At 41.8% G+C, this 24,542-nt stretch overlaps 1 long non-coding RNA gene across 1 annotated transcript in view; it reads left to right on the top strand.

Annotated features, from left to right (window-relative positions):
• Positions 1-348: 348 nt before the first annotated feature.
• The window catches only part of LOC116914024, a 403,690-nt gene continuing 379,496 nt past the window's right edge, over positions 349-24,542 (top strand). The window contains exon 1 of the long non-coding RNA XR_004389658.1: positions 349-491. This is a non-coding gene — a long non-coding RNA (uncharacterized LOC116914024). The remainder of the gene's footprint in view (positions 492-24,542) is intronic.

Below are 24,542 nucleotides of genomic sequence, written 5' to 3'. Positions count from 1 at the left end.
AATACAAACGTCTTAAGTAATCAAGAAAGAGCTGGAGAGGGGAAAGGAAGAACAGCAGTTAGCTCTTTTCGGAGAAAAGCAAGGAAACGTACTGAGCAGGCTTCCCTTTCAAGAGAAAAAGTCGCGTTTCTTTTTCCATTTGTTAAAAGCTAAAGACCGTGTGATTTATGACAAACATTCCTTTCAAAGGGGAGACTCACCTTAGACACTAAGAATTGGTGTGACTGTCATTTGGCTTCAGTGATTGGCACAGCGTACTTTAGTTCTCTTCGCCTATTGGCTCCTGCGCCTGTCTCCAGATGAGAAGCCATCTTGGCTCCCGCCCCTTACCGCAGGTTGCTGTGGGGATTGTAGTTCGTCCCGTTTGGGCCTGCTGTGGGACTTTTCCCGTCAGCTCCCTGATCCACCCCAGTGGGGACACGCTCAGGCGACACTCCTGTCCCGTGCTCCCGCCCTCTTGCCTTTCATTCCAGCCGACAAGACCTTGGAAGGTAGGGGCGCGGGAGCCAAGCCCAAGTGGAAGAGACTGTGGGGCGCGGGCTGGGTTTCCGTGAGCGTCTGGTCAGTACCCCAGCGGCCCGCGGGGCGGGGACCCGCCAACACCGCTCGCCTGATGGTGACTGTCTCACCCACCTGACGAGACTTCTCGGGATGCACTCAGGCGCCCCAGCTCTTGAGCACCTGTACTAGTCTCAACCCACCCCTCGGGGTAAACTGAGGCACTGGGTCGCGACAGCAGGTCTACGAGCTGTCACTGTGGCTACCTTTGAATAGTTCGTCAGTTCCATAGGCAAGTGGCAGGAACCCTGACTCAAACAGGTCTGTGTTAAACAGTCACCTAGCTTAGGTGTCCCAAAAGGTTTGAACAGCTGCTAAGGCAGCTGCTAAGGCAGCTACAGAACAGGGCTCACGGAGGACAATGTTTTAGGAAAGAACGTGTGCTTTGATAAGTTAAAACATACAATAAAGAAAAACCCACATCAATTCACTGTGGTGCGAGAACCTGTCACTGGTTGGATCCTATGCCTTCGTGGTTTTTAATTCACTCGGAGGTAGAAAGCTGTAACCGATTGTAGAAGGAAGGAGGTAGGTTGCTGGAATTTAAGCCTATCCTGGACCTCCAGCTCAGCGGTCCCCTTGTGGATAAAAACCAGCCTAATGCTTCCTGCTCTAGTGGACCAGAGAAGCTGTTTGCAGTTGTAATCAGCACCAAGGCCAGGCTCCCGAAATTTTGTCCTTTGAAAACTGCTTATTTTCGGTCTCAGAAATGTGCTGGAAATACCCAGCGGTTGTTTTAGAGAAATATTAATCAGAGTTAGGCCTGTTTTGCTCAGGGCAGCCCTAAGAGCACTGTGCTTTAAAAACGGATTGTACCTGAAAGTTCCCTTTTAAGGCTCAATACCTTGGCTGCGGAGGGTTCTGGGACTTGTAGTCCCGCCTATTGCAGCTACCAATGTGCCATTTGGCCCGACGAGATGTCTTCTGGGAACTGAAGTCTCACTAAAAGTGCCTCCGGGAGGTAGCCCCTTCCCTTAGAACTACGACTCCCATATGCCCTGTTTTCTTGGCTGCCCTCTTTGTCCACCTGCTTAATTAAGCTAGGAGTAAGAGCAATGTTTAGTAAAGACCCCGCCCCCTTTTTCTGATTGCAAATGCTATTCAAAGTATTGCATATGAATTTTTTGTTAGAGCATGTTCACATGGTCTCCAAATCATTCTGTAGCTCCTATTTAAAAAAAAAAGCTTGAAGAAAAAGGGCTGTCCATGGTTTCACAGTTATATTAAAATTGGGCTATTTTATTGCATATTAGATTCAATTATAAGTTAATCTCCTCTAAAGCACGATGGTAGAGAGAACCATTTTTTCTATTCATCGAACTGATTAGGGAACAAAAGTTAGGAAAGTTAAGTAACTTTTTCAAGTTAAGCCTTCTATTAAGAAGTAATGGAATTGTAGCACATTCTGATTGAGAGTTGCGTTCTAGGAAAGGACCCTACCTCCCAGAAGTCAGAGTCTCTGGCCTGTAAAGCTATAGAATACAAAACCTTTCAGTTGCACAATGGTGCTTCCGTAATTAGATACTAAATGCTAATGCTACAAAACCTTTTGAGATTACTGAAGTCCAGTGCAAAGATCTCTCAGAGGAACAATTACTGGGAGTAAAGGTTTCAAAAAAAAAAAAAAAGTTAGGTATGTATGGTTTGAATGCACCTTAATTTCAGTGATGAGGAAACTGGTCCCTGTGAGGCAGAATAGTTTGTCTGAGGTCACACGGTTGGTTTATATCAGAAATGAATCCCCCCCCCGCCCCGCCCTCAGCATCTTACTTCCAATAGCCATAAGCTATCAGGAAAGGCAAATGGGTAGGTATTTAGACAATGTTATCCTCCCCCACTCCCAAGATTTGTTCTTTACAGGCCTCACAGTCGGGCCAGTTGCGGTAAAGTCTCTTTCCTAGCTAGTAAACTCGTCCTGTTTCATTAATTCAACACATGTTTTCCTGAGCATCTTCATGTACTCATCTCGTCAGGCATGAGAGACTTTAAATGAAAAGTGCCCAGTGTACCAGAGCTGGAGGGACCATCTCTCATTTTCACGTTAGCTACCAGTCTTTCTCTCATGCCTTGGGTCAAAGGGAAGTGGATTTCCTGAGGTTTCCTAGAGCTGAATGCTACCATCAGGGCAGTGCTTACCTCCTTCTGGTGTCCTTACCCCAGGTCCTTCCTGCAAATATCTGGTGGCATGTATTACAGGTGCTTTTGTGTTCTTATCTTAATTTGTATGATCAGCTTCAATATGTTCCATTTCTGTTTCCAGAGTTAGTTTTGTTTTGGTTCCTAATCCACCTTTTTTTTTTTTTTTTTTTTTTTTTTTTTGCTTGTTCCTCCAGAGATGAGAAAATGAGGTTTTGATGCTGTTTTTACATTCACAGATATCACAATCTAACACTGATATAAGGCATTTGCAAATGTACACATGGCCTGTGTGTTACACAACACTTTGGTTTGAGAAGACACAGGGCCCTTCAGTTATGTATTCACAGATATGTAAGCAAGCACCTCTCACGTTTCCCGTGTGAGAGATGATTTCTGGATAATTAAGTAATGACATAACAGCTTTCTGAATTGTTGGCCAAACTCTGTAAATTATTGGCTAAACATTCAGAACAAGTCACTGTGCACCAAGTTCTTCCCATCAACCTCTGTGACCTCCAGCACTGGCTGGGAACACTTTGGGAACTCGCATTCATTAGCACCCCAGAGCTCTGCTCCCATAGCCTTTCCTTCAACCTCACTTTTCTCTCTTAATGCAGAAATGCAGCTTTGACATGTAAGATGTATGGTTATGTTACTTTCCACATGAACATGGCAGAGAGAAATCCCAGCCTGTGAGGTCATCTTCCAAGAGCTATATATATGGACATGCCCATGTCTTTGACTTCTCAGATGAAGCAACAATCCAGGTGAAGGCAATAGATATTAATCACGTGGCATCCTGGGAATCAAATCCCAGCTCTTTAAGGCTTCTGTTAGCTCCAACAGTCTGTAGCAGATATATAAATGATATGCCTTGTTTTTTTCATTGTTAATGCAAACTTCGTACATGAAAATAAAATATTTTTTTGTCCTCTTAGACTAAGAAAGTGGGCCATAATATTTAAAATGCAAAGTTTTGTCACTCTTGAAAACCCATCTTGCCAGCCTGGTGACATTCTTATGGTCAGGGAGATGGTGAAGGTTTTATGCAGTCCCTGCCTGCTGAGAAGTCTTTGACCTATGTTTCCATGTAGCTATTAAACTTAGACTGGGAAGCAGCTGGCTTATGTCAGTGAGGCCGTTCGTCTACCAATAGAATGGAAGAGAACCTGGCCCAGGATCTCAGGTTAAATTCAGGCACTCGTCCTCCAGTTTGTGAATGACTCAGGGGCAATAGCGAGTGACTTATTTCTAAAGTACTGATAAAGACATCATTTTCTATTACTTAGTGACAGAGAAGGAGGGTTCTCCTTCTCTGAGGGTTCCAGTCAAAAGGAGGAGGTAGGGTCAGGAAGTAAAGGAGATGTGGAGGTCAGTTCTAAACATTGAACACAGGCATATAGCTTGCTCCCGGCTTCTCTAGGTCCCCACTATGGATCTGTTGTAGAGAGCAATGAATGACTGACAGGGAGGTGATCCTGGGATTGAGTGATGGCATAGTTTAGATACAGGTGAGGGAAGGAGGGAGTGCTGGGATTTGGCAAGTAGAATGGAGGTCTGGGCACCCAGGCAAGACATTCAGTGACTGAAGAGGGTGTCAAAGTGAGGTTACACAGACCAGCACAGAGCACTGTGCTGACTAGCTTCTGTCAATGTGACACAACTAGAGCTACCTGGGAAGAGGGAACCTTAGCTGTGGAATTGCCTCCATCAGACTGGCCTGTCGGCCCATCTGTGGGCGTTTTCTTGATTAATGATTGATGTAGGTAAGCCCAGCCCACTGTGCGTGGTGCCAGTCCTAGACTGTGGTCCTGTGTTGTATAAAGAAGAAGGCTGATCAAGCCATAAGAAGCAGACCAGTAAGTATAGTCCACCTAACGTCTGTGCCTTGGTTCCTGCTGTGATGCCCCTTCATGAAGAACTGTAAGCCTTATGATAAACTAAACTTTTCTTCCCCGGTAATAGAGAAAAAATCAGGCAGTGATGTCATACATAGTTCAACATGTACAAGAGCCTCGTGTGATGTTATACACAGGCCAGCATTTACAAGAGCCTTTTGTGATGTTATACACAGTACAGTATCTACAATAGTCTTGTGTGATGTTATACACAGTCCAGCATCTACAAGAGTCTTGAACTTTCTTCCAAGGGAATTTGGGAAACCACTTAGCAGTCTCAAGTGGAGAAATAAAATGTTTGCATATTTTTAAAAGTATAGATTCAATGTGTATAATAAATCAGTAACAAGCCAGTAGTCAGTGTGGAAAACATATTTACAACTGTGCTTGCTGTCTATTCATACACACACACACAAACACACACACATAATTTATTATATACACATATACACATGCATATCACTCATTATACACACAATTTGTTATATACATATATAATCCATTACACGCATATTTATTATACATACAAATGTGATGTATACATATGCCATTATACACATATCTATATAATTTATTATACACACATAAAATATATTTAATTCATTTTACATACACACACACACACACACACACACAGGCACACACATAGGCACACATGCATGCACAAACAAAAAATAGAAGCTTCCTATTAAGAAGACAGGCTTTCTGGTCTACTCCAGTTCTATCTGTGGCTCTACCACTGAAGAGAATGACACCTCATCCCACAGCAAACATTCATTTTTAAAAATTCTCTGAGGCTTCTTGAGCCCCTTATGTATTCATGTTGAGATGTTGATGGATGCATCCTTGTGAGGATGATGTGCAGGTAATCACATGAATGTGTTAGTGTAGCATCCATGCCTTATCTAGAAGACATATGTCTATAGAACACATGAATTTGTTAGTGTAGCATCCATGCCTTATCTAGAAGACATATGTCTGTAGGATCCATTCTCTCCATACCCCTCTACTAAGATGTTCCCTGAGCCATGAAGGAGTGATTGACAGATTTGTTTCTCGAATATTAGTGTGCACCCATGTGTCCTGATGACTTAAGAATGTGGCTGGTAGATTTGGAATGGGCCAGAAAACCAGCCTTCCTGATAGACTCTTGATGTTGCTTCATGGACTGTACTCTCAATGGCAAGAATTTAAGCAGTTCTAAAGTCTGTCTGTGAGAATTGAGATGAGAATAGGTAAGAGGGTGAGATTAGGTAAGATGGATGTAAGCCAACCTGGGCTACCAGGTATGACACTGTCTGAAAAAAGTCAACTAACCAAAAATAAATAAACAAAATCATAATGTTTTGCATTCTCTTTCATGCTTCCTTGTTATTTTGAATATTGAACAGAATACACTATTTCCAATTCTACTGCTTTACCTTATATGTCACAGGTCATGTCTAGAAATTCTTCAGCCATTTCTGTATATGTAAGCATTATCGGTGCAGGAGAATTGAAATATCTTTTCCTCATTCATCCTAGTCTCATGGCCAAGAGACTCCCCTTTCTCTCTACTCACCCTTCCCTCAACAAAAAACAGGTGAACAGTCTTTGAAATGTATGCAAATTTATGTAGTGTAAGGTTTAGATTACATGGAGTCCTTGTGAAGCAATGACAACTTGACGTTGGGTGAACATGTCTCTTTGTGTTAGGCTTGCTGAAGTAGATTGAGCTATGGAGAGTAGGATCAGATGAAAACAGTAGGACATAAGGTTGAGAGCCTGGAGGAAGTAGAAAGCCTGTTAGGTCAGATTCTTTAACATGACCCCTCATCTTCAAAGACGAGGATGTGTCTTTGCTCCAGGCACAGGAAGCTCGTTTCTCATGAGGGTTTTATGACCTGTTTCATGGGATGGTTGAAAGTCCCTCCCAGATTTTATAATCTGTTTCAGGGGAGCGGTAGGGGAAAACGACAATGAAGTGTTGTTTCTGGTATTTTTCTCTAGGAGTAGTCCCCGCATCTCATCCTGGGCGGATAGCTGTAGTTAAGACTGTGCAGTTGAACCTCTCTGGATTCCATGGGAAAAAAATCCAAGATCAGTAAAGCAACATACTTACGTTAAAGCTCCATTATTAAGAAGGGAATTTGAGGCATTCAAATGGATGTTTCTTCCTCCTTTCTGTTTAGCTTGCTTTCTAATAAATGCTTTTCAGGGTTGGCTACCATTAGATTCCCCCATCCCCACCAGGAACTGGTTGGTCTCGTGCAGACAGATCCATGCAGATCTAAGGGGCTAAGGGGCGGGTGTTGCTGTTTGCCTCTTGACATTTCTCAGGGGATTTAAATCCCGTAGTTTTGGAAGGAGAGTCTGGAGAGTAGCATTTGAAGGCTATGGGAGGGAAAGATGTGAGATGTCTCACCTAAGGCTCTCCCGGAACTAGATGAATAACTCCAGGTTGTGTCCTGGGGATACATCCTCTGTCCACTCACAGTGCCACCTTCCTCCCCGAGCCATGTTGTGTCCCTAGCTTTGTGTGCCTAAGTCATGATTCTCCTTATGGGGACTCTCAGGTTGAGTTCTCTTCCTGGTATTTTGTTAATTTCATCTTCATAACTGGAAGTAAAAAAATATCAATAAATTCATTAAAGCCATGTTAAAAATTGTTTCTGAACCTGTGAGTGCTGCACATGATCTAAAGAACCATTCAGAACAAAATGCAAGCTGCTCTCTCTAATGACATTCTGTTTCCGGTGCAGTTGTCTGGAATGCATGGCTTCCTTGGAGCTGCTGTTTGGAAATCTGGTTCCTTTTCTTAAATAATTACAACTCCCCCCCCCTTCCATTGGCAGAGTAATTAATATAATTTGATTAAATCCCTTTTATTTTATGAATCATTGATATTGTAGAGACTGAGGAGGAAGAAAACTTCCCCTACCCACTTAGTTCCTGCTTCTAGGGCCCTTAAAATTAAATGTACAGATTGAAGAGCTTTTTTTTTTTTTTTTTTTTTTTTTTTTTATTGTATGCATGTGGAGGACTTTAGAGAAGAAACACTTGGATGAGGAGGGTAGTGCTGGGGCTCGCATACCTTCTGGAGTGAGAGCAGAGGAAGGAAGAGGTGATGTGGTCTGTATTCTGGAGTAGACACAGATGGGAGGGCGAGCTGGGAAAAGATTCCTGGAGACACAGATGAGAAATGAAGGCTGTTTCATAAGGTTTCCTGTGCACACAGTTGCTCTCTTTTTCAGAAGGAGAGGGAACCCTTTTACAAACACATCTACTTCACAAAGGGCTATCAGCTTGCAGGAGAGATAGCGAAAAGAGCCCTCCCTCCCCAGGCTGCTGTTTAACTGCCATCACATAAGATAGCCTCTATTCCAAGGTGGCATGTTTAGGCGAGGCGAATTCTGATCACTGCCAGAACTCTTTCTTTTTAAAAGCATTTCCTTCCCCATAGAAAATGTGCAAACTTATGTTTGAATATTTATATTTAAAATCTTACTAAGAGCCTAGGAGTATTCTTGCCCTGAATATATATTAACCAACGTTGTAATTTTATTTGCCAGCATTTGCTGAGTCTCTCTACTCAATAGGGGGCTATTTTACAATGTAGTAGCTTTATTTGCCTGGTGCGTTGACTCCATAGAGAGAAAAGGCAAGTTCAGGAAGAGGAATATTATTGCCATTAGGCTCGATATAGTTAAATATCACATTTGTAAGAGTCATGGCATTTTTAGAATTATGGCCTATGTTTCCGGTTAATGATTAATTAAGCATGAATTAAATATGAATAAAGGAGAAAATTGAGAAAGAGAGGGAGAAGGTACAGTTGCTGTATTCTGGAAAGTTAGGACAAGTTCTGAGTCTGTGTGGTTATTAGCAACCCTCCCCCCCTTTCTCTCTCTCTCTTTCTTTCTTTCCTTCCTTCCTTCCTTCTTTCAGGTTTGCCTATTTCTTTTAGCAATCAGAATTCTATTAAAATTCAGTGTGTTTGGCAGTTTCTCAGACTCCCAGTTACTCGAGTTAAAAACCATCATAGATAATGTTGAGGTGCCAGTACTCCCTATGAGGTTTAATGCATGTGTATTTTATTTGGAGGAGATTACAGCCTGTAGTCATTTAATCAGTGAAGTTTGTGGTATGTGGTAGGAACAAAATTTTCATTTTCTTCAAGGCTTGAGGTCTCCTTTTTATGTCTTCAGTTGGAAAAAAAAAAAACCACCCAAATCCAACAACAAAAATAAAATTTTGCCTTTGTCTTTAGATTCTGCATTACACAGAGGACAGTATCCCCATTGTATCAGGAGCTGTCTAAGCAATGGCTACAGGATTTTTTTACACAGAACAAAAGCCTTAGGACAGGTGGAGAGAAGAATTAAATCCTGCCTTAAAAAAAAAACCAAAAAGACTGTGTACTGGAATACTGACAACTCCTGTGTAACCTTCTCAAGGATGATCCTGCAGACAGGAAAGACTGTGGGAGGAAGCAGAGAATGAAAGGAAGAGAGACATGTCCATGGTTGATAAATAGCAAGAAAAGGGTAGTTTGAGGGGAACCGTCATCTGTATAAATAAAACGAAGTTGGCATGCCAGTCACTACATTATATGAAAGCAGGAGGTCTCTTTTCAGAGTTTGGCCCACTCTTTGCATCTAAACAGTCCTTACTTTCCAGAATACGACAACTATCCCTCCTTTCTCTCTTTCTCAGTTTCCTCTTTAATTCATATTTAATTCATGCTTAATGAGTCACTAACAGGAAACATAGCCATAATTCTAAAAATGCCATGACCCTGACAAATGTGATATTTTACTGTCTGCTGCTTTAAGGTATAGACCCCTGCACACTTAATCAAGTGGGGACATGTTAGAGAAATGAATGGTTATATTCCAGGACAGTGGAAACAAAGGTACTCGTATGGTTTGGATGTGATGCATTTTCCCCAAAGGCCCCTGTGCTATAGGATTGGTTACCAATTGACTGGGTCCAGAGAAGTGAGGACCATGAGGACTTTGAGCTAATCAACAGGGGTTTGTTTCATGATAGATTTCATTTGATAACATTACTGCGAGGTAGTGGGGACTTTAGGAGGTGGGGCCTAGCTAGAAGAATGAGGACACACAGGGTGTGCCTTTAAAGGGCTTGTCTGGTCCCAACTCCCTCTCCGAATCTCTGTGCTTCCCGGTTGCCATTATGTGAATAGCTTCCTTTCCTTACACACTCTTGTGCTTTTCTGTCTCACTAGAGGCCCAGAAATGCAGAACCAAGTGATATTCTACTAAAGTCTCGGAAACTGTGTGCCTAACTACAAAATGTCTTCTCACATACGGTTTTCTCTCAGGTATTAATAATAGTGTCTAAAATCTGACTGTCAGAGAGAGGTACCAAGTTCTCTTGAATCACTTAGGGTCTGGATAATTCTAACTTGTACCCAGCACTGCAGCGTTCCTTAGAAAGCAGTCCACATGCATTGAAATATGGAAAGAATGTGGCAACTATAATCAGGTTAACTTCAAACTGTAACTTTAATACAAGACATACCAAATATAACATATTTTAGAGTTTTCAGATTTTTACCACCATATTTAGGAACTTAGTTTTTATTTGCTGAAACATATCCACTTGAGCATAATATCCAAATAATTAACATGGATTGAAGGCGTTCCAGCTTGGGTTATAAGCCTACCACTTAGAACTCTCCCTACCCATAGTGAAGTCTGCTGTGACCTGCTAGGCTTCAGAGCATATTCCTAACACTGAGATGAGAGGTTTGCCCAAAGGGAGTGGGCATACCTCATGTGCACAGCTTGAATACAGAGATGGTCTGATTACATGGAGATGGGGATGCTTTGAGCAGAGGGGAAATGATCCTGGGGGTATAAAACCAACAGGTGGCCACTGCAGTGTGAAATCCTAGGGGCTAAATTCTTCTGGCTTAGGGGGTGAAAAAAAGGGCAGGCAGCTTTATTAACCAATGGCCACAGATACATCTGCAGCTGAGGCCCCCTCTTGGCTCTGTGGAGCAGGGGATAAAGCATCCTCTAAGCTTAGGCTTCCTTTGGCCTCTTGAACTTCCAGGAGGCAGTAGGCCAAGGTTTCCCTGGCTTGGAGGAATTGTCTGGGCTTGCTTTCTGGTGCAGACTGAACAGCTGGGTCCAATCCTGTGGGTCAAGGGCTGGCTGGAGCTACATGTGTGGGTCCCAGGGAGGCCAGAAGCATCTGTGTTTTCAGCACATTCTAAGTTGTTGATCAAGATGAAGTCCATGGCCTTCACTTGAAGTAGCAAAGTTCTGGATCTTCATGACATCTCTACGTTTAGGTTTTGTGTAACGGAATGGGCAAGAATTGCTTAAAATTCAGGAATCCTCTTTTCTGGCCATTCATATACCTGTCCTTCTGTGTATCTGTCTGTCTTCACTGTTGATCAAGGACTGTTTTGAATGCGTTGTTCCAGTGTGCAGGTCTTAGTCTCTCCAAGGTAGATATAATAGTACACACTTTACTAGTAGGCCTGGATTTGGTGATAATGGTGGTCTCCATGGGGTTATGTTCTGAATGCTTGTTTAGCAGCTGGTTGCCCTAGTTTGGGAGGGTGTGGAAACTTTAGGAGGAAGGCTATTGCTGCTAGCTATACCCAGCCAGTGGTTCCCGTATCCATTGTCCTTCGCTTCCTGCCTACTACGATGGAAACGGTTTCACTGCATACTTTTGCTGCTGGGACCTGCCTTCCTATCATGATGGTCTCAAGCAGTGAGCCAGAGTGAGTCCTTCCTGTCTTAAGTTGTTTTTCTCAGTTACTTCATTATCGGTGCAACGATAACTAAAAGGATATTACCACAATATCTTTTGTGTAGTGAGAACCTGATAAATGAAATTATTCTTAAAATATTTTTACATTTTTACTGTTTTTGAGCTCAGGTATCCAGGTACGTTCAACCCAAACCATGGGTCTTAGTCACCAACTACACGAGTTTGATCTGGTTTCTTGTCTCAGGAAATAAAATTTCCTCATTTTTAAAATGGTGATGGTGCCTCGAGAGGTGGCACACAGCTGTAGTCTCAGTGCTTGGGAGGCCAAGGCAGGCAGATCTCTGAGTTTGAGGTCAGCCTGGTCTACAGAGAGAATTCCAGGACAGCCAGGACCATACAGAGAAACCCTGTCTCAAACAACAATAACAAAAAGGGGGGGACTGAAGCGATGACTACTTAATGTTGTGACTCTTATGTGGGTGGAACACTATGCGAGGTATGGATGTAACCGTCAGATAGAGAGTTGTGGCAGAGATGGGAAATAAACAGGCAGAACGTGTTATTTAAAGACCTCAAGTCCAAGAATGTCGAATACTGTGATTAAAGGGGAAGTGGGTATCCTATCTAGATAAAACAGATATTGAACAGACACTAACATAAAGGCAGAAATGGATCTGGCCATAAACATGGGTAGAATGGCATTCTCAGCAGAAAGAAGAGCGTATGTCAGATGGTAAGATGGGAAAGAACTTGCCATCCTTAAAGGAGGCATCTGTGGTTAGTAGACAGGGTGACTAGATGAGGTTGGCCATAGGCAAAGCTCTATTGGGCCTGAAACTGAAGCACAGAGTCCAGGTAATTGTACCTGGGCCTCAGTCCTACAGCTCGAGCTCGCTTCCTGATGTCTGGGGTCTTCTTCATCTGGCATACCACCTAGCATCTTCTCCTAGACTTCTTCCTTGTTACTAAAACATGAGTTTTCTTCTTAGCTGATGTGTACTGCCTCCTATCTCCTTATGCTTCTGCCTTCAGTAGGGGTACCACGTGTGTCCTTCCTGGTCTGATATATCTCCCATGTGACCACAAAAGTCAAGAAGAGGGCCTTGCTGGAGGGATGCAGATAAGCAGGAAGACCAGGATAGAGAAGAGATATTAAGAGTTGGCTGAAGGAAGAAGCGATGCAGTATGTTTAGATCAGGGCTCCAATACTCATTTGAAAAGAGCTTTACGACTCCTGCCTGATTCCTCTTACTAGCACTTCCTTACTTGAAAATAGGAAAACTTCTTGTAAGGTGGAGAAGTGACTCAACATGTGTCATGGGTGGAGTCAATAACGTGGCATTAACCGTAGGTTCCTCAGAGCTAGGTCCTGTGTATTTTGCTTTCTTGACTCCTAGACTTAACGACAACAACAACAACAACAACAACAACAATAACAACAACAACAACAACAAAAAGCAACCAACAAAACCTCCAGTCTTTATTTTACTCATAATGTCTTGATGAAAACCTGTATTTGCTCCACAGAGTGCATGCTACAAAAAGACAGAAGCATAATGGCTGTTCATCTATGGCCATTTCCTCATTGTTCATTCACTGCTAAAGTTTACACTGCCCCAGGTTGTGTCTATGCTGTTCATGCTGCAATGAATTCTTTCTCTGGTCTATCGAATTTTACCTGATGGAGAGTAGAGGTAAGGAGTCATTCTTGACATCTTCTGAACTTGCATAATGAATTTCCATCCAGCGTTAGGGCTCATAAGTGGCACAGCAATGTTGTCTGTCTTTCCTCTCTAGCTCCATGAGGGCAGGGCATTGCTGTCCTGTTCACCCTCTGCCTTAGATGAATGTATGATCCATGGTCACTAACCATTCCATTTAAGGCTCACTATTACTAGTAAGATCTGAAAGTCTGGATTGTCCTGATGTTTATCTTAGTAGATGGGTGGTTTATGTTGAACAAATAAAGGGAATTTCAATGTTGAGCCATCAATGTGGGACTCATAAGAAGCGTCTCTGTCATCTTGCTCTTTAGACTGACTTGTGACTTTGCTTCTTATGTAATGTGCCATTTTGAGCTGAGGACCCAACCCCTCCATACCTCATGGTATTTGTAAAGAGAGGTGATAACACCGCTAAGCTTAGAGGTGTTGTGAGTATCAAGTGAGGTGGTTATAAGTCATATCATAGGAAGAATCTGGTGCAGCATTCACAGGATTCTACCTCAGACAGATTGTGTGGTATTAGACCTGTCTGCCTAGTTGCAGCTAACAGTTACATGTCTTGTCAGTTTTAACATTGACAATCACAGGTCAGCTGGGCTCATATAAAGTTATAACATCTTATATTCACTTTATCATCCAATAAATAAAAAGACCATCAGTTCTGGGCATGAAGAGTTTACTAAAAATGTCAATGAATACCACCTAGGATTCAGCATAAAAAATAAATGCTGGTTGATGCTGAAGACAGGAATATAAATCAGAAAACAAACACATCTGCAGTACTGTAGTATTTAAATGCTGCCTCATAAACACTTAAGATTCTCATTAGTCCAACAGCAGAAAATGATAAATATTAATATTTGTCATCAAAGAGAAAGCTTTGAAACCAAAGCAGAGTAAACAACAGTCATCTTTCAAGGATTACATAATTCTGGGTGCATTTTTAATTCAGTAGCCTCAAGCCTCTTTTTTTTTTTTTTTTAAAAATTCTATATGAGGAAAGCTATTTTTATCTACTACATAAGTATGAAAGATGTGCAGTTAATTTAAAAATTCAGGTGTTTGGCTGATTCCAATAACGTTTGTAAGAACTAGGTCTGCTATGTCTAAAGTCTGAAAGAGACCCATGTGACTGAACGCATGCTTCTTTTTCCATCTTGGATTCCATTGCAACAGAATGGCACTGGAGATGGTCTCCAGATAGGGCATGAAAACTCATGGCTAGCTTGTCTTTGCTGCAGGTTCTCTCCCCACTTGACCAGCTCTGAAGGTGCCCGGAAGCACGTTCTACAGTGAACTCAGGGGGCAGGAGGACTCACACACACTTGACTGCGACCAGGCCCGTTTTGCTTCAATGTCTAAGTAAGGAAACTCACTTTGGGAGAGCATTATTCTGTCACCAAGGAGCAGAGTAGTGGCAGTTGGGAGACTGCAGGGCCCAGCCCTGGCTCTCACCTGACATGTATGTCGAGACTCATTTTCCACTTCAGTGACGCCAGAGTTTGAAGCAGATCATTCTAAAATCCTATCACTCTCTGGCATGCAGTGCTGTGGGTAGAGATGCTCTGGGCTTGAGTGAGCCCCTTTCTTAAGGCAGAAGGGTAATGTCGATAGGCTGTGTTGTTGTTGTTGTTGTTGTTTTAATGTAAGCTAGTAGATCCTTAGCTGTCTTATTCATTACACGAAAAGAGTACACGGGTGTTGTAAACACAGGAAAGATGTATTCAAAAGCATCAAGTGCTATATTTGGCAGAACATAGGATTTGTTGATAATGTTGATAATGATTGACGATGTGGTGGTATTTCAATTGCTGTCTTTTTATTGTTTGAGAAAATATGAATATAGATCATGTTGTTATATATCATGTATGCAGATTGTTGTTGCATACTATGTTTATATTTTGATAGCACTTTTCTGTCTCTTTATACCTCAATTTCTTCATCTGAAAATGATGATAGTAAGACAATATACCTCATTTGTGAGTGTGAGTATTAAGTAAGAAAATATATAAAATCACAAAGGATATTTCCTGGTAGCTCTTGCTCTCTCTTGCTCTTCCTGTCTCTTCTCTTCTCTGCTCTCATGCACTCTTCTTTGTCCCTTCTCTCCCCATCCCCCATTCCCTCCATATGCCCATGGCTGGCCTCCTTTGTTCCTCCCCTCTTATACTCTTCTGCTCTCATTAAACCTCTCCACATGGAAAAAAAAAAAGGTATTTCCTGGTATACAGCAGGAATATTTCATCGATTATTTGGGGGGTTATTTTTATTAGTAATCAAAATACTTTAAGAGAACTCCAGAAACAAGACACATGGTCCAAGAGGTTTTCCCTAAAGGTCTGATTTATTAAGGTCCATAGGGGAAATGGAGTTAGATCAGTGCTGGGGAATCAAGTCCAAGATTAATTCTTAAGCCAAATGTTGAGGCCTTCTTAATCCAACATTACAGGTCCTCAGACATAGGTCTATATACACCTGTGTTCCCACATTGGCAAAGAAAACGAATTAGGGTCCCTTCCTTAGACCAGATTGGTGTGGGCCAGGCATGAAAACAAGACCTTTGCATGCTCTCAGTTCATCCTGATAGCAGCTTGGAGTCAGAAGTGCTGGTTACCTGTGCTTTCCCAGAGAGACAGTGAAAGCCCAGAGGGGTAAAAGAATGCTCAGGCACATCCAGCTGGCATGTGGTGGACCTTCCTGTGGATCCAGCTGTCTCCTTAGGGCGGGGATCTCTCCCGGCAGATGCCATCAGAAGGTTGACCGTAGCTTCTTCTTCCCTGTGTGTTTCCCTGTGTGTATCTGATGAAGAGGGACCCTCTTTTCCTCAGTGACACAGCAAATTAACACTCAATTTTATTGTTTTCAAGATCATTCAGTTTCAATTAAGGGGGTGAATTTCAATGGAGAATGGACTTATTTAAGGAAATGTCAATATTTTTCTCAAATTGGCAACATCAAAACTGTGTTTATGGGATTAAAGAAAACATACTGCATTTATGTAATGCAAACTCACTTCAAAATATCATATTTCGGTAACATTCCTCATAGCATAGCTTGCAGCCATTGGCATCAGTCTATTTTTAATACACGAAAATAAATTGTTTCTTGCTAACTCCCTTGAGTCTATCGGCAGATATCAGACAAGTTTGGAGTTGATGAGGCCAACATTTTGATCAGAGGGCCCAGAACATTCTATAAGACGATGCTGTTAAACGAACTTGCATAACTACATCATCTTACTTATTTTAGATGCAGGAGTATTCTCTAAATAAAATGGCATCGCTACGTCACCACTGCCTGGTCTCGCTGATGTCTTTGGATGGAGACCACCCATCTTAGCTCATCTGTCCTTCATGCCTCACGGAGATAGCTCCTTTTCATGCGTCAGTGTCCTGGGCATGTTTTGACATCCTTATTGTTGCCAATGTACTCTTCCATTAGAACACAACATTACCACACCTTAACCTTTCCTAATTGTTAAACCTTTAGGTTCCCTCCACCTATTTTTTTTTCTTTCATTTTTCCTGGTACATACTAATGAAGAATTTGCACGCAAATGTCATCATACCCATGGTTGGAGAATCTGGGCCACATCGCAAGCTTCAGACAGGATTATGCACCTCACTTTTTGCACACGGCAGGCAGGCCTCATCTATAGACTTAGGATTCTTTTAGCTGCTTCTCCTCAGCCATGCTGTGCAGGAATTTCAGAAGAGAACTATAAAGCCAGAAGCTGCTGGGACAATTAGCCACATCGTTCTTCAGGCTCCACTGGCTGAACAAAATAAACACTCTGGTTTGACTTCTTCAGCCTAAAGCAAGTATATGTTATTCAGTATGTTAATCTCTTACCTCTGTTTATTTATTAATGGTGGATTAGTGAATATTGCTAATCAAATCGCACCATAATATATACCATTAAGTATGACAGAATGCCTTCAGCTGCAAGTTACAGAAAACCTAATTTAGGTAGGCTGAAACAAATAGAGGGAATGGCTTGTGCATAAGGAAAAAAAAATCTAGAAATGAGTGTCTGCTCAGTCCATCAGAGATGTAAGGGAGTATCTTCAGTGCTCCTGTCGTTTTCTGATGGTCTTGGGAGAGCAGTTGTATTCTAGGAGCCAGGGAGAGGTGACAGAGGAGAGTGAGGAGTGTCACATTCTGTCCATCCTGGGAGTTGTTAGCCTGATGTGTTACTGCAGAGGCAATGTGTTCACTGTAGAAACGATCTCACCTGCAGTCTTGCCTCCTGTAGGAAATCATTGTTCTCGTTCCCATGTCTGTCTTTCTGGTTTAGTCATAAATGCCCATGTGCACAGAAGGCTAAGCTGATTCATGTTGCCTTTGTGTGGTCAACACCCGGGTCCATGCCTAGAACCTGGCCCTGTTGATTCCCTGTGCTACTTTCTACTCCCAACAACTGCCGGTGGTTACAGTCTTCTTTTGGTTCTTAATTCTTAGTGGAGATAAGGAGGACAACATTGAGTGGTGTGTGTGTGTGTGTGTGTGTGTGTGTGTGTGTGTGTGTGTGTGCAGGGCACATGTACATGTGGGGAACCTATTTATTGAGTCAAACATTCTGAAGTGAAGTTTCTTTTCTGTTACTCTTTCTACAACCTAGACTCTGTTCTCATCTTCTAGGGAGACACTGAGAAAAATGTCTTCCCTTCTTTTATTTCATCTCAGGGGTTTTGTTTTGTGTTCTTGTTTTTTAATACACACTGGAAAAGGTACAGACATTATTTCTCTTCCTTCCTTGTACAAAGAATAATGTGTAGTACACATGGTTTTGTGCATTACTTTATTTGATTTGACTGCTGTATAATGTTCCATTATGTGAATATTCCATAGTTTTATTGATCTGTCCTCCTGTCTAGGCTTATTTGAAACCTGTGTCTTTCCAAGCTGACTGGGCCCAAGTGAACCATTGTACTCCAGCCCTGCAGCTATGCCACTAAGAGGAGGAGGCAGATGCATCTTAATTTCCTATCCGACTGCCTGGGCTCCGGCACACTTTAACTTTGCCTCCAGTGTGCAGTTGGCAGTGTCTGAATATTCCGAATCTCCCAAGAAAAGAATTTCCGAGTGGTTTCACACTCTTTGGAGACCGCTTGGTTGTGTTAGTCTCTTTCCTTATCAGATACTTTCGTGTTCTGGCTTGGGTCAGGAGCTAATCTCTGTTCTCATCCCAGGAATCATGAAAGTTATGCAGGACGGTAGTTCTGTGCCCTCTGCCTTTTGAGGAAGCTCATCTCCCAGTTTAGTGAGCCGCGTGCTTTGACATCTGCACCATTTTGTATCGCTAAAGGCAAATGGAAACAGTGGGTTTTCTTCCTGGTTCTTTTAATTGAGCAAAAGAGTGGAGGCTCATCCAAAGGGATCACCACAACATTATCCCAAGTATATTCTTCCACCATTCAGAATTACACCAGGTGATGAGTGAGGAGATAAAGGTATCTGGTTTGCCATTTCTCTGTGATGTAGTCCCTTGGACGTAGATCTACACGATGAGTAGGCATCCCATGTAAAATGCACAAGCACTGGTTTCTTTGTGAGCTCTTCCAGATTCTGCTCAACAAGCCCCCTTGTAGTTTCTCCCTCTGCTCCCCTTGTACAGAGCAGCCGCTGTTTCTTCCCCTTTCTCTGTCTAGAGCGGTAGTGCTTTTCAATCTCCCTGATGCTGCAACCAACCCTCTAATCAGTTCCTTGTGTTGTGGTGACCTTTGATTTTGCTACTGTTGCAAATCATAAAGTAAAAAATTGATATGAAGGATATCTGATATGTGACCCCAAAGGGGTTATGACCCACAGGTCTGCTGTCTGAAAAGGGAAGGACTAGGCTGGACATTGGATTCCACTGCCTAGTACGGGGACCTGGCACATAAGAAATGCTTAGGAAATATTTGCCAAACTAATACTGACTGTTAACATATATAAAAGACAACTTCTGGTACCCATTAAAATCTGACTTGATTAGTAAACATAGCCAAGAACTTTCAGATGTTTTTTAAGTGAAATTTCCCTTCAGATGACAAATTCCCATGAATCTGTAAGACGGGGATAGATAAATTTCTGGGCACACTTTACCCAATGTCTTCTAGTTCTAACACTTTGCAGAACTGTAGTTTAAAATCCATAGTCAGGAAAGTGGCATGGATGGAATCTATTCATGTCATTTGTAGCTTCCTCGTCTTCTTTGGATGTTTGGTGTTATCTACTTTTGCTGGTGGGTGTTTTTGAATTCTGTAAGGATGACTTCTTTATCACAAACACTTCTGTGATAACCAATTGTCACACTTCTTAAATTCCTTAGAAACAGAGAATGCTAACGTTGGAATAGAACTTTCCTAGCTGGGGGACAAATTGATGTAGAACAGAATAGGAGAAAGCATACAATTCCATTTAATGTTTCCATGAAGTAGGGGCCCTCATACGGAAACCCAAACCCTTAGTTGGGGGTGTAGTTGGGGGTGTAATTGAGGGTGATTATTTACATGGAAAATTGGATGAAGAGCAGTAAATTCTGACAATGTGACAGGGAAATGGCACTTGGGCTCAAGAAATTTACTGGGATTAGTGTAATTCTCTTGGTCCAGAATCACTTGTATTTCAACATCTGGCCCATGGTGTTACTTTCTTGTATGGAAGATACCTTTGGTATAAACATGTCAGTTCCTATCTTGCAGAAGGGATGCTCAAGCATGCTTGTTGCTCCTGCTGGTTTTTAAATCCCTGTCCTTGTGTTAAAGCAGCATAGTTAGGATGGGATATTTTGCAATCCTTCACATGTGGAATGGGGATCATAATGGTCGGCACATTGTCTTTGCATGCAGTAGCTACAGACTGTTCATGTTAAAGCATCTGCTGAAGCCATTGCTGGTAGCTTATGGCTACAGACATTAAGCACAAAACTCTCCCATGTTAGCATCCTGACTCAGACATTGGGCTTTTCGAGCCAGACTCAACCCCTGCTTATGCTAATACAAGTTTTAAAATTGATTTTGGATCATGAGGATGGATTTTGAGTTTGGAAAGAAAATAATTCCAATGGCACACTCTGGGGTTTAGCAGAAAGGGCAGGCACACTCATGAATATATTTGGAGCCCCTCTCCATTCCAATGTGTTGATCCCATGGAAAAGAGTTGCATACTGTGAAAGACATGGATTATCATCCAAAACAATTTTCTGCAAGAGGAAGTCAGAATTTTTAGGCCCAAACATTAGACCAAAGAACCCGATTTTTCTTCATTTACACCCAGTGGATGGTTACAGTTATTTTGTTCATTTACTTATTTAGCTTCAAAAATTTAATTAACACTTAAGATTTTATATTCCATAGGGCACCATGTGATGTTTTGATATAAATATATATTACATAAAATTTGAATACCTAGCTCAATGTCTTTTTTTGGTGAATTATATTTACCAACTGCTTGTGTTAATTTTCATGGACTTGTACTCTGAACACATTTTCTGCTCTTGGTAGTATATGTGTTGCAAGTTTCACTGCTGTCAAAACATGTTTTTAAAAATAACCTGTGGGTTTTAATCAGTATAGTCAAGATAAATTAGATTTTTAAAAAGAAAATCTACCGAATATATAGATCAATGAGGAATTATGTTTATGATTAACTTTTGCTTTTCATGTGGCAAGACAGGACAGAGTTATACTGACATTTAGATTGTTTAATTAATTTTTTAAACTAGGATTTAATGGTAGGAAATGATAATTACTCCCAGTGATTGACTGCACAGTTTCGTTTCCTGGTCTCTTTGCCTTTATCCCAGTGTTTTCTTTGAAAGGAGACATTCTAAAGACAAAGCTATCTGACACTTTCCCTTCACTCCTTACCTGGCTGCCTCTGTACATGTCAGGCCTTGGCTTAAATGTCCCTGTGATGGGGAAACTGTTCCTCTCGCATGTGACTTAGTTGGCTCTTAGCATCTTATTCAAGTCTTTACAGCCTGTGTTATCTCACATTAATCTCAGCTGCATGTTAATACTTGGCTTTTACCTTTGGCTGCAAACTAAGGCAGAGGCTGTGTCTGTCTTCATCATTCTCTTACCCGTTCAGTGTCTGGTTCACACCAGATGCTTAAAAAGGCCAAAAAGGTCACCCAGGAACGTGTGGGAGCAGTGCTTTTTAGCAGTGTTTTCATCTGTCTTGGTGTAGACTCTCTCCTTTCTTTCTCTCTGAGTGTGTCTTGAGTATCGCCACATCGAATTACTGGAGTAGAAAGAATAGCTGACATTCTGTTTCCAAGTGACCATGCTTTGACCCACTTCTCTGGTAATGTCATCGCACGATTGTATCTCATCGCTGTGCATTCTTGAAGGATGACAGGCGGAGCCAGTTGCTTCAGTGCACAGTCCTCATCTGTCATACAAAACAGCTTGCAGATTCTTATTGTGTGAATGAAATATGGAGAGAGGGAGAGTGCTCTTGTTGGGCTCTCATGATAATTGGAAGTAACCACATCAAGGCACCAGGGGAAAACACGGGGAAAGGGACTGCCTTTGAGAAGTGCAACGAATTGGGAGGTGAGCCTCATCGCCAAGCTCACGGGCTCGGGATGATGGTTGCTATGGAAAGCTTTGAGATTGAACTAGCACATCCTTTCAATGTGCCTCGGGAGCATCACGACACCCCAGCTGCCCGGTTCAATCAATGCCACTCTTATTGTCCCTGGGAGACATATCCTAAGGAACCTTGGGCATGGGTTCTATACTCTCTTCACTCGGGAAAGAGACTGTTTTTGTATTCCAGATCAATAAACTTTTGGAGAAAAATTGGAAATGCACTACGAAAAATCATTAAGCTGAGAAATTCCACTGCTCCTGGGTTTTGATTTGGAGGAAATAAATAACCCTGGACTTCTCTTACAGCTTATATTTTACAAGCTTGGCCCTGGTGAAGCAGAGTCTCTCATACTGCTGTATCAATGACACAGCAATGACAATGCTGTCTAAATGCTTTGGTCCCATAGATGGAAACTGTGTTTCATGGAGTCCTTTTAGGTAACAGGAAGGTTTTCCTTCAACACTGGCAAAAAGTTTTAACGTGCTGACAGGAAGCAAGGTACGATTCAGCAGTCATTCAAGTCATGACTTTGTTATAGTTTGAGATAGCTTTAAAATCACTTAGTCGAATAAAACTCTAAAGTACTGTAACTGCCAGGTTGCTTTATCTAATTTATGAACCAGAGGCAAAGGAGTCAACAATAACCCTCCATTTGCCATTATTAGATTAGCTATTACTGAAACCACGGAAAGTATATAAGCCTTTACTTTGTGCTCACTTGAATTCAGTCATTAATCTTTGATGGAACTTTCATTTAACCAAATGCCCTTGTTTACAACAATAAGCATGTTCAGTCTTTTGTGTTCAGAATTTGATATGGTCATTTTAGAGCATGTCACCCACAATGACTTGGTAAAGTTATAGACTATTCATTTGGGTTCTGCCAAACGTTTCCCAGTCATCCCTGTCTGGATCCTGTTTTGCTTTCCAGCTTTCAAAAAAGACATTTTTAGGTTTGAGAATCTTCTATTTTTTTTTTCAAGAATATAACCAGACATTAACAAACATGAAACTACTCGTAGCAGCTCCATAAAATTGATTTTTTTCAAAATTATGTAAGCATCTGGTGGTCTGAAAATGTTTCATACCTGATATTTAAAAGATATTTGACTATTGCCAAAAAGGAATTGATTCCCCCATGCCGTTTCGCTTGTGGATTCTGTCATATGCCACTGGGTTTGCAGCTCACAGACTGGGGAGGGAGATGGACTTGGATTTCTCCCTCAACTTCCATTTACATGTCTTAGACCTGGAACCTGCACTTAGGAAGGCTCAGTAACTGTTAGCTCTAACTACCTTTTTGTAGTTCCTCGTTGTGCAATCGACTTCGTAATAGTACTTATAGTATGTACATCAGCTATTGTCGTTACGATGAGCATTCGTACTTGTCCGCTTTCAAAAATTTGTTGATTTGACTAATACTTTATTGGTTCTAAAGTAGGTTGTGTACAAGAAATGCTCTCACCTTTCCAGGAATTAGAGCCGGTATCTTGGCCATGACTAAAAGGGACAAGGAACGTAGTTACTATTTTGCACCTGACCGCATATACAACTTGAGGGTGAGTCTCTAGCATGAAGGTGGATATCTCAGATGCTGATCGTAGCTCATAAGCAAAACCCATATCCCAGAGGTGTATTGAAATAAAGTAAAAGTAAAATGTATAAACGAAAACCGGGGTGGAATGTTTTTTTCCCTCAGGGTGTTTTTTCCCTGCTAGGGTTCCACCTCGCTTCCCCAGATATCTTCTGGATATCTTGGCAGAAACACAACCCAGCCACACACTTTCTTATACTGAGACTCTTACACAAAAGAGCATACAACTGGTGTTTTTACCCTGCTAGGGTTCCACACCTCAGTGCCCCAGATATCTGCTGGATATCTTGGCATAAACTCAGCCCAGCCACACTTACTTAAATTGAGACTCTTTCTTAAATTGAGAAAAAAAAAACACACTCATTTAGCATTAAAGCAATCCAGCGTCTAGATTTGGCAGATCCACATTACACTGTCCTAATCCCAGTTCCCAAATTACTCATCCCTGCACCTTTTATTTACCAAGTCTCCAGCTTCTTCTCCCCCCTGGTACCTCTAACTCCTCTCAGTTCCCCATCGTCTCTCCAACTCCCTCTCTTCTTCCTCCTGGCTTCCTTCTCTAACCCCTCCTCCCTCAACTGTCAATCCTCACCCCCCCCTCCTCAGGTTCCACTCGCTCAACTGTCTCCAACTGTCAACTGTCAACCTAACCTCTGAATCTAATCCCCCTCTCACTCCCAACTCCTACCTCTGCCCAAATCTCACGCTCTTGCCTTTATTTAACAAATTCAGAGAAAACCCCAAGGCAAACCACAACATTTCCCCCTTTTTGTCCAGTTAAAAACTTTTTCCTATACATAGGTGAACTAAGCATCATTATTACCATTCTGCAATTTATAAAACCAACAATATGCTGATCACCCAGTCCACCAACTCTGTTCACCAACCATGTTATCCACACCACATCTTGGCAAGGCAAACCACAACATTTCCCCCTTTTTGTCCAGTTAAAAAACTTTTTCCTATACATAGGTGAACTAAGCATCATTATTACCATTCTGCAATTTATAAAACCAACAATACGCTGATCACCCAGTCCATCAATTTTGTTCATTAACCATGTCATCTATACTAAAAACTATACTTGACTATATCCTGGTTCTAGATCCTATGCCACCCTAAAACTACTCTAACAGATTTATCATCTTTCTCAATACTAAACCATTCGGGTTGTCTATGAGACTACTAGTCTCCAACCACATCAGAAATCCAAGAATGATTAATATTACCTGAAAACATAGGAAGCACAAAACATGGCTTCCAAGCTTAGCCAATTTTATAAAGACTGCTGATCACCTGGACAGTCCCCTT

The sequence above is a fragment of the Rattus rattus genome, chromosome 12 (genome assembly GCF_011064425.1).
Source record: "Rattus rattus isolate New Zealand chromosome 12, Rrattus_CSIRO_v1, whole genome shotgun sequence".
Classification (NCBI taxonomy): Eukaryota; Metazoa; Chordata; class Mammalia; order Rodentia; family Muridae; genus Rattus; species Rattus rattus.
The sequence above is the reverse complement of the archived record's forward strand: the minus strand, read 5'-3'. Positions and strand labels throughout refer to the sequence as shown.